Source organism: Rhinolophus ferrumequinum, chromosome 25, assembly GCF_004115265.2.
Source record: "Rhinolophus ferrumequinum isolate MPI-CBG mRhiFer1 chromosome 25, mRhiFer1_v1.p, whole genome shotgun sequence".
Lineage (NCBI taxonomy): Eukaryota > Metazoa > Chordata > Mammalia > Chiroptera > Rhinolophidae > Rhinolophus > Rhinolophus ferrumequinum.
Window position 1 is genome coordinate 36,485,290 of NC_046308.1, and position 12,536 is coordinate 36,497,825.

Here is a 12,536-nt window from a genome sequence, read left to right on the forward strand (position 1 = left end):
TCTTGGCCATGCTGCATCCCTCTATGAGTCTATTATAGGATTTCTGAATCTTTTCTCCTCTAGCTATCAAACTTTGTTCCCTCTTATAAAAGTGGCCCCCATCCAAATCCTGAGTATCATCTCAATAATCCACTTCCTGTTAGATGAGGAGAAAAGACACGGGGAATGGGCGGCAGGCCTATAAGATACCAGAGGTTGTGGCATATGCCCTTCCACTATTGGGCATTTAATCATTGGCCATCAACTCTATCGCCCAGGGCCAAGTCGAAAACAGACAACCACAGAGAAACACCCCTCCCCATGGGTACAGCAAGATAAGGTTCAGAAGCATGGGTGGCATAGTCCAGGCAAACATGACTGCTGGCAGCCCATGCCTCCTCAGTTGCCAGCGTCTGGTCATACAGAGTGTCAGAACCCACAAGAACCACCAAATAAAGGGGTGCATTATGGCGAGGTTCAGGAACATGGGTGGCATGGCCCAGGTAAGTGTGACTATTCCTGGCAGCCCATGTCTCCTCGATTGCTGGCGTCTGGTCATGCAGAGCATCAGAACTCACAGGTCCAGGGGACACCCTGGAATTAGGTGATGGCAGGGAAGAGACAGCAAAAGAATGACTTTCTTCTCTCCTTCCTCTTTTTCAGCAAAAAGCCCTCAAGCACCTGCACCCCTTTAGGCTGTATTCTAAAATATTGGGACAAGTTCAACCCTCAAACCCTGAAGAAGCGGTGTCTGAGTTTCTTTTGTTCAGAAGTCTGGCCCCAGTACAAACTAGGTGACTAAGAAAGTTGGCCAACTAATGGAACTTCAAACTATAATTCTACCTTACAGTTATATTTATTCTGTCGAAGGGAAGGCAAATGGTCAGAAATTCCGTATGTTTAGGCCCTCCTGGTCCTCTACCAGGACCCCTCTTTATGCCATGGAAATAAAGGAATCAATACCAACAAAGATCCAAAACAAAGCCCAGATCATCTAGACCTGATAGATGACCTGCTACTTAGGACTCCCCCGCCTCCCCACAGCCTCTGCCCTCCTCACTTTAGAGGCCTCCAAATTTAGTTACACTCAACCTATCACTGTTTCCTCACCCCATTTGGTCCTTAATCTTTTTAAGAATAAGGCCATCTCCTTTCAGTTTTGGTTGTGATATTCAGATCCGAAGTTAACTTTTCTGGTTTTGTCTGTCCGATTCAGGGAATACTTGGATCTGTTTGTGTGTGTGTGAGTGTGCGTCTGGTGCAGCTGTATTTATTCAAGCTAAAAAAATGGGTTCTAAGATTTCAATCCCACCTGGAAGCTCACTGGACAAAGTATTAGGCCATTGGCAAAACTATGGCTAGGAGCCATTGATCAAAAAGAAATTAATGTTCTATTACAGTACTGCTTGGCCAACGTGTATATTAGATTCTGGGGGGTGCTGGTCGCTCAACAGTTCATTGAATTGTCATACTATTTTGCAACGGGAATTAATGTTAGAGGTCTTGGAAATAGAAAGAAATTTTCTCATGTATAAGCCAATATGATAAACTCTGAAAAACAGGGAACTAAACTGATATTTCAGAGAAAAGGAGACTCCACCCATCTCCTAATCCACTTATAACCAGGAATGCCTGAGGCTGAGGTAACCAAAGGGGAAAAACAAGAGACACTTTTAAAACCAAGCAGCTAATTCTCAAGCCATACCTCCCACCGCTTGTTCCAACCTCTTTGCAATTGTAGGGGTAATTATAAAATCTCAGGATCTCTGTGGAATTGTTAACAATTCTGTTTATATATACCTGAACTTTAATATCTGTGCTTGTCTGTGTTTTATATATAATAGTGTTTTTGCCTCTGGATAGTATTACCAGATTATATTTAACTGGCTTAAATAAAAAATTAAGTGCTTATATAAATTTAAATAATAAAAATTAATTCAAGTGCTTTTCAGGATCACATAATCTAAGAAAATATTTGCTGCTAAGGCTGCTTTAATTTTTGGTTAACTACATATGTCTTTTAAGGTTATTAACTTTAAATATGGTATCTTGTTTTACCTAGGTTTACAAAAATGAATTTATCTTTGTCACAAAATTTGTCAAGAAAATGGCTTAGATAATAATTGCCTTCAGGAGCAGTCAACCCTCACACAGCATAACATACACTGTGGGCAGAGGCAAGTCTCACAACTAGTCAGCCTAGTTGTCAATCCCATCTACTGACAAGCCAAAAGCAATTAAAGATCAACTTTAACAGGACACTATACACAACACAAGAGTCACCTTTGGAGTACACGCACAGGAGAATAAGGTAGTGGAGCAAGTCAAATATAAAGGTCACATACTACATAAAATAACACAACAAAAATCAAGAATCCTAGGGGAACTACCTAACACATCAAAGGAAACACAGAGAGTCAGCCAGAATGGGAAAACAAAGAAACATGTCCCAAATAAAAGAACAGAAGAAACCTCCAGAATTGGAACCAAATGAAACAGAGGTAACCAACCTATCAGAGACAGAGTTCAGAACACTGATGATAAGAATGTTTAAGGAGCTTAGTGATGACATAAAGAAGGATAGAGAAATCATAATGAACAACCAGTTAGAACTAAAGAATACAATAACTGAAATAAAGAACACACTTGAAGGAATTACCAGCAGGTTAGATGAAACAGAGGATCGAATCAGCGACTTAGAAGACAAGTTAGCACAGATCACCCAAACAGAACAACAAAAAGAAAAAATAATAATAAACAATGAAAATGGTTTAAGAGACCTCTAGGATAACATCAAGCGCAACAACATCGCATCATAAGAATACCAGAAAGTGAAGAGAGGAAGCAAGGGATCGGGAACATATTTCAAGTAATAATGTCTGAAAACTTCCCTACGCTGGTAAAGGAAACCAATATACAAGCCCAGGAAGTGCAGAGAGTTCCAGCCAGGATAAACCCAAACTGGTCCACACTAAGACACATTATAGTTAAAATGGCAAACGTAAAAGACAAAGAGAGAATCCTAAAAGAAGCAAGAGAAAGACAACAGGTTACAGAGAAGGGAACTCCTGTAAGACTATCAAACGACTTTTATACAGAAACATTGCAGACAAGGAAGGCGTGGCAGGAGGTACTCAAAGTGATGGAAAACAAAGGCCTACGACCTAGATTGCTTTATCCAGCAAGGCTATCATTTAAAATTGAAGGAGAGATAAAGAGCTTCCTAGAAAAGAATAAGCTAAAGGAATTTATTACCACTAAGCCAGCCTTGCAGGAAATATTAAAAGGGCTTCTGTAAACAGAAGAAAGATGAAAACAATCTAACTACAAATAAAAAAAAATGGCAGTAAGTATGTACCTATCAATAATCACTTTAAATGCAAATGGATTAAATACTCCAATCAAAAGACACAGGGTGGCTGAGTGGATAAGAAAGAAAGACCCTTGTATATGCTATATACAAGACACCTCAGATCAAAAGACACACAGGTTGAAAGTGAAGGGTTGGAGTAAGATATTTCCTGCAAATGGAAATGAGAAAAAATCTGGAGTTGTAATACTTATATCTGACAAATTAGACTTTAACGTGAAGAATATATTAAAAGACAAAGATGGGCACTATATAATAATAAAGGGATCGATCCGACAAGAGGACAAAACCCTAATAAACATCTATGCAGCCAACATAGGAGCACCTAAATATACAAAACAGATATTGACTGACATAAAGACAGAAATCAACAGTAACACTATCATAGTAGGGGCCTTCAACACACCCCTGACAACAAGGGACAGGTCTTCCAGACAGAAAATCAATATGGAAGCAATGGCCTTAAGTGACACATTGGACCAATTGGATTTAATCAATATTTTCAGAGCATTTCATCCAAAAGCTGCAGAATACACATTCTTCTCAAGCGCACATGGAACATTTTCCAAGATAGACCACATGTTAGGCCACAAAACAAGTCTTGATAAATTTAAGAAAATTGGAATCATACCAATTGTCTTCTCTGACCACAGTGCTATGAAATTAGAAATCAACTACAGGAAAAAAAATTGGAAGACATACCAATTCATGGAGGCTGAATAACATGTTACTAAATAATGAATGGGTCTACCATGAGATCAAGGAAGAAATCAAAAGATATCTCGAGACAAACGAAAATGAAAACACGATGACCCAAAATCTATGGGATACAGCGAAAGCAGTCCTAAGAGGGAAATTCATAGCATAGGAGGCCTACCTAAACAAGGAAAATCACTAATCAACAGTTTATCTTCACACTTAAGGGATCTGGAAAAAGAACAGCAAAATAAGCCCAAAGGGAGTACAAGGAAGGAGATAATAAAGATCAGAGTGAAAATAAATGAAATAGAAACCAGAAAAACAATACAAAAGATCAATGAATCCAAGAGTTGGTTCTTAGAGAAGATAAACAAAATCGACAAACCTGTAGCCAGACTCATCAAAAAAAAAAAGAGAGGACCCAAATTAATAAAATCAGAAATGAAAGAGGAGAAGTGACAACAGACACCGCAGAAATACAAAAAATTTTAAGAAATTACTATGAGCAACTATATGCCAACAAATTAGACAACCTGGAAGAAATGGACAATTTTCTAGAAGCATACAACCTTCCAAGGCTAACTCAAGAAAAAACAGAAAACCTGAATGGACTAATTATCACCAGGGAAATTGAATCAGTAATCAACAAGCTCCCAACAAACAAAATGCCTGAATCAGATTGCTTTACAGGTGAATTTTATAAAACATTCAAAAAAGAATTATCACCTATTCTCCTCAAGATATTCCAAAAAATCCAGAAGGAAGAAAGGCTCCCAAACACTTTTTATGAGGCCACTATCACCCTGATCCCAAAATCAGAAAAAGACCTACAAAAAAAGAAAACTACAGGCCGATATCTGTAATGAACATAGACGCAAAAATCCAAAAGAAAATATTAGTGAACAGAATTCAGCAATATATTAAAAAGATCATACACTGTGATCAAGTGGGATTCATTCCTGGCATGCAAGGGTGGTTCAACATCCGCAAATCAATTAATGTGATACACCACATTAACAAAATGAAAAATAAAATCATATGATCATATCAATAGATGCAGAAAAAGCATTTGACAAAATCCAGCAGCCATTTATGATAAAAACCCTTAAGAAAGTGGGAATAGAAGGATCATATCTCAACATAATAAAGGCCATATATGACAAACCCATAGCTAACATCATACTCAATGGGGAAAAGCTAAAACCATTCCCCTTAAGATCAGGAACAAGGCAAGGTTGCCTACACACTCCACTTCTATTCAACATAGTGCTGGAAGTTCTAGCCACAGCAATCAGACAAGAAAAAGAAATAAAAGTCATCCAAATTGGTAAGGAGGAAGTAAAATTACCATTATATGCAGATGACATGATACTATATATGGAGAACCCTAAAGACTCCACCAAAAAACTATTAGAGCTGATAAATGAATTTAGTAAAGTAGCAGGATACAAAATTAATATTCAGAAATCAGTTGCATTTGTATATTCCAATACTAAAATATCAGAAGGAGACATTAAGGAAACAATTCAATTTACAATTGCTTCAAAGACTATAAAATACCTGGGAATAAATTTAACCAAAGAAGTAAAAGATCTGTACTCAGAAAATTAAAAGACACTGAAGAGAGAAATGAAAGAAGATACAAATAGATGGAAACACATACCATGCTCATGGATAGGAATAATTAATATAGTTAAAATGTCCATACTGCCTAAGGCAATACACAGATTCAACGCAATTCCTATAAAACTACCAAGGACATTTTTCACAGAAATAGAACATATAATCCTAAAATTTATATGGAACCATAAAAGACCCCAGATAGCCTCGGCAATCTTGAGATATGATACCCGACACCAAATTATACTACAAGTCTACAGTAATCAAAACAGCATGGTACTGGCATAAAAATAGACACATAGAATCAATGGAACAGAATAGGAAGCCCAGAAATAAATCCATGCCTGTATGGTCATTTAATCTACAATAATGCAAGCAAGAATTTACAGTGGGGTAAAGACAGTCTATTTAATAAATGGTGCTGGGAAACCTGTAAAAATGAAAAAATGAAGGTGGACCACGTCCTTACACCATATACAAAAATAAATTCAAAATGGATTAAAGACTTAAATGTAAGATCTGAAACCATAAAATTCCTAGAAGAAAATATAGGAAGAAACTTCACAGACATTACCCGGAGTAAGATTTTCACTGATATATCCCCTCGGGCAAGGGAAGTAAGAGATAAAATAAACATGTGGGATTACATCAAACTAAAAAGTTTTTTTACAGCAAAGGAAACCATCAGTAAAACAAAAAGGGATCCTACTGAATGGGAGAAGATATTTGCCAATGATATATCCGATAAGGAGTTAATATCCCAAATTTATAAAAAAAAAAAAAAAAAAAAAAAAAAACTCAACTCAATTCCAAAAAAAACAAACAACCCAATTTAAAAATGGGCAGAGGACATGAAGAGACATTTTTCTTAAAAGGACATACAGATGGCAAACAGACATATGAAATAAATGCTCAACCTTACAAATAATTAGAGAAATGCCAATAAAAACCACAATGAGATACCACCTCATACCAGAAATGGCTATCATCAATAAATCAACAAACAAGTGCTGGCGAGGATGTGGAGAAAAGGGAACCCTTGTGCACTGTTAGTGGGATTGCAGATTAGTGCAGCCACTATGGAAAACAGTATGGAGGTATCTCAAAAACCTGAAAATGGAACTACGTTATGACCCAGCAATTCCACTCTTAGGTATCTATCCGGAGGAATCCAAAACTCTAACTCAAAAGAATTTATGCACCCCTATGTTTATTGCAGCACTATACACAATAGCCAAGACATGGAAAACCAAAATGCCCATCAGTAGATGACTGGATTAAGAAACTGTGGTACATTTATACAATGGAGTATTACGCAGCCATAAAGAAGAATGAAACCTTACCATTTGCAACAGTATGGATGGATCTAGAGAACATAATGTTAAGTGAAATAAGTCAGACAGAAAGACAAATACCATATGATCTCACTTATATGTGGAATCTAAAGAAAAGAATAAATGAATGTCTAACTATTACGCTGTTTTGTGCACCTGAAACTAATAATAAAAAAAAAGAATTGCCTTCAGAGTTAAGAGCTAATAAAATGTTAACTAAAATAAGGTTTTACATAAAACTTTTCGTAATAATTATATGATGTGGATGCTTAGATGTGGTTTCTCAGTATTGTTGGTAACTTAAGATTTCAGTTTTATTAAATTGTGTTAAATGATAAAAATTATTAAATATCTAGTTATTTCAAAATAACAAAATGCTGAAATATTAATTATTAGGTAGGTCTGAGGACATCTATTTCTGGCTTCTTGACATGGGAATGTTAAAAGATAAATTAAGATCTGTTAATAAATATATCTTGTATCTCATTACAAAAGCCTATGCTTTTGAAGTTTGCAAAATATGTTCCTAGATTTGCCAATGGAAATGCTAATTGCTTGCTTTTTGTTGTCAATGGAAATTGAGGTACTGAAGGTTATGGATTCTAATATGAGGGAAAGTGGTATGTGTTTTGGGGGAGGGTATACGGTATAAAAATACATTTTGAGGGGAACTGCGAGAGAGTGGTCTGTCCTGAAGATGGTTATTTCTGGGTGAGTGGGAAGAGCCAAATTGGGAGGGACTGGGAGAGTCATAGAAAGTTTGTGAAAAGTCTTGGACTATTGGTCTGCTGCTGTTATGAAAGTTTTCTGCCTGAAAATTGAGGGTTGTATGTGTCATCAAAATGGTTTCTGTGTCTTGTGTTGTCCTAATTGAGTTCTTGGCTGCTGAAGAAAACTAAATCTTCACAATAGTAAGAGCTAAGTTTTGCTAATAATTATGTAAACTTCTGTATTCTAGGTCTACTAGAGTTCATGTGCCTTTATATTATAGTAATTCTGACCCATTTTTACATCTTAATAAAAAGGCTCACATACTAGAGAAGGCCAAGGAATTTGTTACATCTTTTACAACCAAGACAGGAAAGATGAGGAAAGAAAGAAATGGTAAGACTGGAGATGAGGCCAGAGACAGGCCAGATTTTTGGCTAGTTACCGTATTTCCCCGAAAATAAGACGTAGTATGATTTTTCAGCATGACATCCCCTGAACATAAGCCCTAATGTGTCTTTTAGAGCAAAAATTAATATAAGACCCGGTCTTATTTTTGGGGAAACACGATAACAGACAGGCCAGGTCCAGGGCTACCTCAGGGTCACCCTGATGTAGGAGATTTTCTGTACATGCCGGGATCGTGTCTCGTGAAACCAAAGAATGGAAGCATGGACCAAGGAGAGGCAAGAAGTTGTAAAAGAGGATAGTTTATTAAAAATAAAGAGTCACAGCCCTCGGAACAAGAGGGAGTCCCAACCAGGCTGCGCAGTGACTGAGGCAAAAGTTCTTACTTTTATACCTTCCCTGCCTGCTTGGGGAAGGGGAGCTGGCATCTTTTAGCAGAATTCGTCTATCAGGTTTATTCTGTTTGCCTATCCTGAAGGGATTAGTAAAATAAACCATTCCTATCTATCAGATCTGCTCAGTTTTTCCACCCGAAAGGAATTTATGAGATAATTTATTAGCCTATTAGCCTCAAGGTGCCATTACATTTTGTCCTGGAGTGAAGGAGCTATTCCAAAACTTGGAGTTTCAGGATATGGCTCTTTTGTTTATTCCACCAGGACCTCCCTGTCTACCTAACAACATACTAACTAACCAGTCTCAACCCTGCCAGCCCCAGAAGAGGAAACACCAGATGAAGGAACCTACTCTAGATGTGGAAGCCCAGATCACTGGAGTAAGGACTGTCCTGATCCTCCAAAGCAGCCATGCCCCTTGTACAAACTAAAAGAGCACTAGAGATGGAGTACCCCCTGTTCTGAAGGGAGCGGGGACCAACTCCCTCCCCCAAAAATGGCTGTAATCACTGTTAGGCCTGAATCTCCCAGTGGTTCCTAGGCTGTTCTCATCACAGGGACAAAACTGCAGATGTCCCTTGACGTGGCAGGTAAGCCTATTAATTAGCCATTTATTCTTTCTTGACCGCTCCTCTGAAACCTGCTTGGTTGAAAAGATAAAATAGATCCCCTAGAAAAGGACTCTGGGAAAGCTTGGTCAGGAGACCTCTAAGCCCTAGCTCTAATTACTGTACATTGCTTGTAGATTCTGACCTCAATTCTGTTATTTCCTATGTTAACTTGAGAGGTTCAGCAGGCATTCAAGAAATATAGGGACCAGCACCTCCCCCAGGCTGACCCCTCTACACATTGCAGCCCCCTAAAGTAGGGACCAAGTATTGTTGGAAGCCTGGAGGGGGATGGGGATGTCCCTGACAGCCCAGCTATTGGGGCTTCAAAGAATCTGAACCTGGGTCCCCTTCCCTTAAATCAAACCTGTTTCATTTAAGTGCCCACAGGACTCCCCCAAAAGGAAGGCTATTGCCAATTAAAGTACCAGAATTTGACTCCTGGATTCACTACTCCTGAGTCAAGCCTTGGACACCCACAGATCAGAGCACTGAATACTCCAGCCATCCCCAGGGAGCCCTAAAACTGATCTTCATTGTTCAGGTAAGTGTTCAGATGGTGGGACTTAACCTCAAGAAGATGATAGTGGGGGCTTACATTCTCCTAATACTTGCCTTTTTCTTCTTTCTTACTGTCACCCTCATCTCTGCTGCCCTAGACCTAAAAGGGGAATGCTGTTTTCACATAAATCATACTGGGTCCACAGTTGCCCATTTAGACACTGTCAATGAACTAACAACTTCCACTGAAAGTCTCTCAGACTGGTGGGCGTCCCTTAGAGCCCAACTCTTATGATGGTTATGGCCCCTCTATTAGTCCTTCTCTTTCTACTCTCATTCGGGCCCTGCATCCTCTACCTACTCACTCGGTTTATTTCTTCTCACCTAGAAGCCATAAGACTACAAATGGTACTCAACATGGAGCCACATATGGACTTACAAGACCTACCCATCTACCATGGACCGTTAGACCACCCTCTGACCAACTAGCCAGAGCGGTCTTCATCCCTTTCCCTAATGGCAGTTAGGTTTAAGTCATCAGAGGGGGTATTGAGATAGAAAAACCATGGGCGGTCAGGGACATGGCTGCGGTGGAGGGGATTAAGGCCAAGACCATAACAAAAGCCCATGGAAATGACTTCAAATTGCTAACAATTTCAATCTGCAGGGCCTGCCAGAATAATTAGCCCAGGTGCAGGCATCCAATCAGCTTGTAGTTAATTTCAAACTGCAGAGCCCACCAAGGTTAACTGCCCAAGTACAGGAGACCAATCGGCTCTGACTCAGAGATATTATAGTTCCCAACATAGCCCAGTTTGGGGGGGCATTCCATTTTCGGATCCCCCCTCCCTCCGGAGAGATTTTTCTCTTGCACTCTACAATAAAACTGTACTGCTTTAACCTTAATAAATAAATAAATAAATAAATAACTAAAATAAAGACAATAGACAGGCTGACTTAAGGTAAAGACTGATCTTCATCAAGAGGATACAAGCCAAGAATATGACTATGGGCCATGACCTGCTTTTAGTTAGGATTTTTTATGTTCAGACCATCCTACGTAGTTAATTTCAGTCTCTGAGTTTGTAGGGTCTGCTATGCCGGCCTCCTCTGAGCTTGTCAGGTTTAGTATATGGTGCCTTTTTCATCCACGGGGGCACATTTTAGAGTTCTGGTAGGCTCCAGGAAACCAGGGTCCTGTCCAATTTTATCAACTAAATCACTATACAACATTGATTAATATAATTTTATTCCCTGAAGTTTTTTTATCTGTATAATGAAAGGGCTAAACGTGAGTTACTTTAAGTTTACTTCCACCCAGCATTGTTATTTATTTTCTTGCTGTCCATCCCAATCTGCATTGACATTTCTCTATATTTGTGTTTTCTGATTATTTGTATCTGTATTCTTCTGTTAAATTAGTAAATTATTCTTTGCATCTGCCCAAATACTTTCTTATTCTTTGCATCTGCCCAAATACAATGCCTAGCCTCTAATAGATGCTCAATAAAGGAAGGAAGAATAAAAAGGGGGACCTCTTAAGAATACTGAAAAGTTTTTACCCTTCAAAGAAAGACTCAGAGAAAAACTCTTAGAAAATAAAACAGATTTACTTGCAAATTTTACTAGAGTCTAGACTTTTGAAGAATTGATTTGTAACAGAGTGAAATGCTCAGTCTTTCTGACTCCATCTTGTTCAAGACTGCATTGTTCCCGTGGCCTTCAAGCTAATAGCTCCCGCTTTAGACATGCTAATTATTAGTGGGATTCTACTTGGGGCTTGAGTTTTAACAAAAACAGTCCCCCTCATTTTCCTTTCCCTTGACATAAAGGAAGACTGAACTCTGTATTTTCTTAAGATGGATATGAGGATTAGGTCTCCCATCTTCCAGGTTGGTGACTTCTCCATCAATAAACCTTTCCTTACTACAATCTCTGACATTTTGAGTTTGGGTCTTTCAAAATATTGGGCACATGGACTTTGGACCAGTAACAGACTCACCAAATGAAAAATACAACAGGCACTTAAAGAAAAAATTATTTACCAAAGTTACAAACTTGCAGTTACTAAGTTCATAGAAAATAAGAATTTTTCTAAAAGATGTTGTCACAAATCTTTACATATTAGCATTGCAAAGGCTAGGACCAAAGTTGTTTTTATAAGGGACTCAGTAATTTATAAAAATTGCTCAAGGTTTCATTTATCTTAGGGACTATAACCAGACAGGATGACCTTGTTTCTTTTCTTCAGGGATGGGAGGGTTAGTTTATTTATCTCAGAAAGCAAAGTGATGGTGGTGGTGTCCTTCTTGTGGCTGCTGCTAATTGCCTTTGCTTTTGACCATGGAAGTGATGTGCACATTCACCCATAATTTAATAGGGCCAGTGGCAGTTTCATTCCCACAACCCCAAAAAGAAAAAAACAAAAAGGTTAAATGAGCCAGAACAAGTGTAAAAGGCAGATTTTTCCTATAAAGATATAATAAGAAAGACTTTCAGTAAACACAGATTCTCCAGGTCCTTCTAATTTCCTTTTCCTTTGTTTGGAAACAGTTGAAAATTTTGGGCTGAAAGCGAATCCTCCTGTCAGGTAAATCATTTTACTCTCAAATTTAATTTTTTGCAAATTACAAATTAAATCTCAGGATTATAATGTTAACTATTCTGTGGAATAATGTTGTCCCACTGGGAAGGGTATGATAACAACTGGGACTATTGGAGGATGGAGAGGAGTTGTCACGGATAAAGTAAGAAATTTTCCTTACACTCACATACATTTTCACCTCCACATTTCTCACTATGGCCTGACCTTCTTCTTGTCATATTTTATTTTGTTTTATTTTTTAAAGACAACTCTGAATGTTTAGGCTGAATTAACTCTGTGTGTCCTCCAGAAATCAGGTTTATTCCATCA

At 38.2% G+C, this 12,536-nt stretch overlaps 1 protein-coding gene across 1 annotated transcript in view; it reads left to right on the forward strand.

The window, feature by feature from the left end:
- The window catches only part of LOC117017366 (olfactory receptor 6X1), a 78,833-nt gene that overhangs the window by 18,291 nt on the left and 48,006 nt on the right, over positions 1 to 12,536 (forward strand).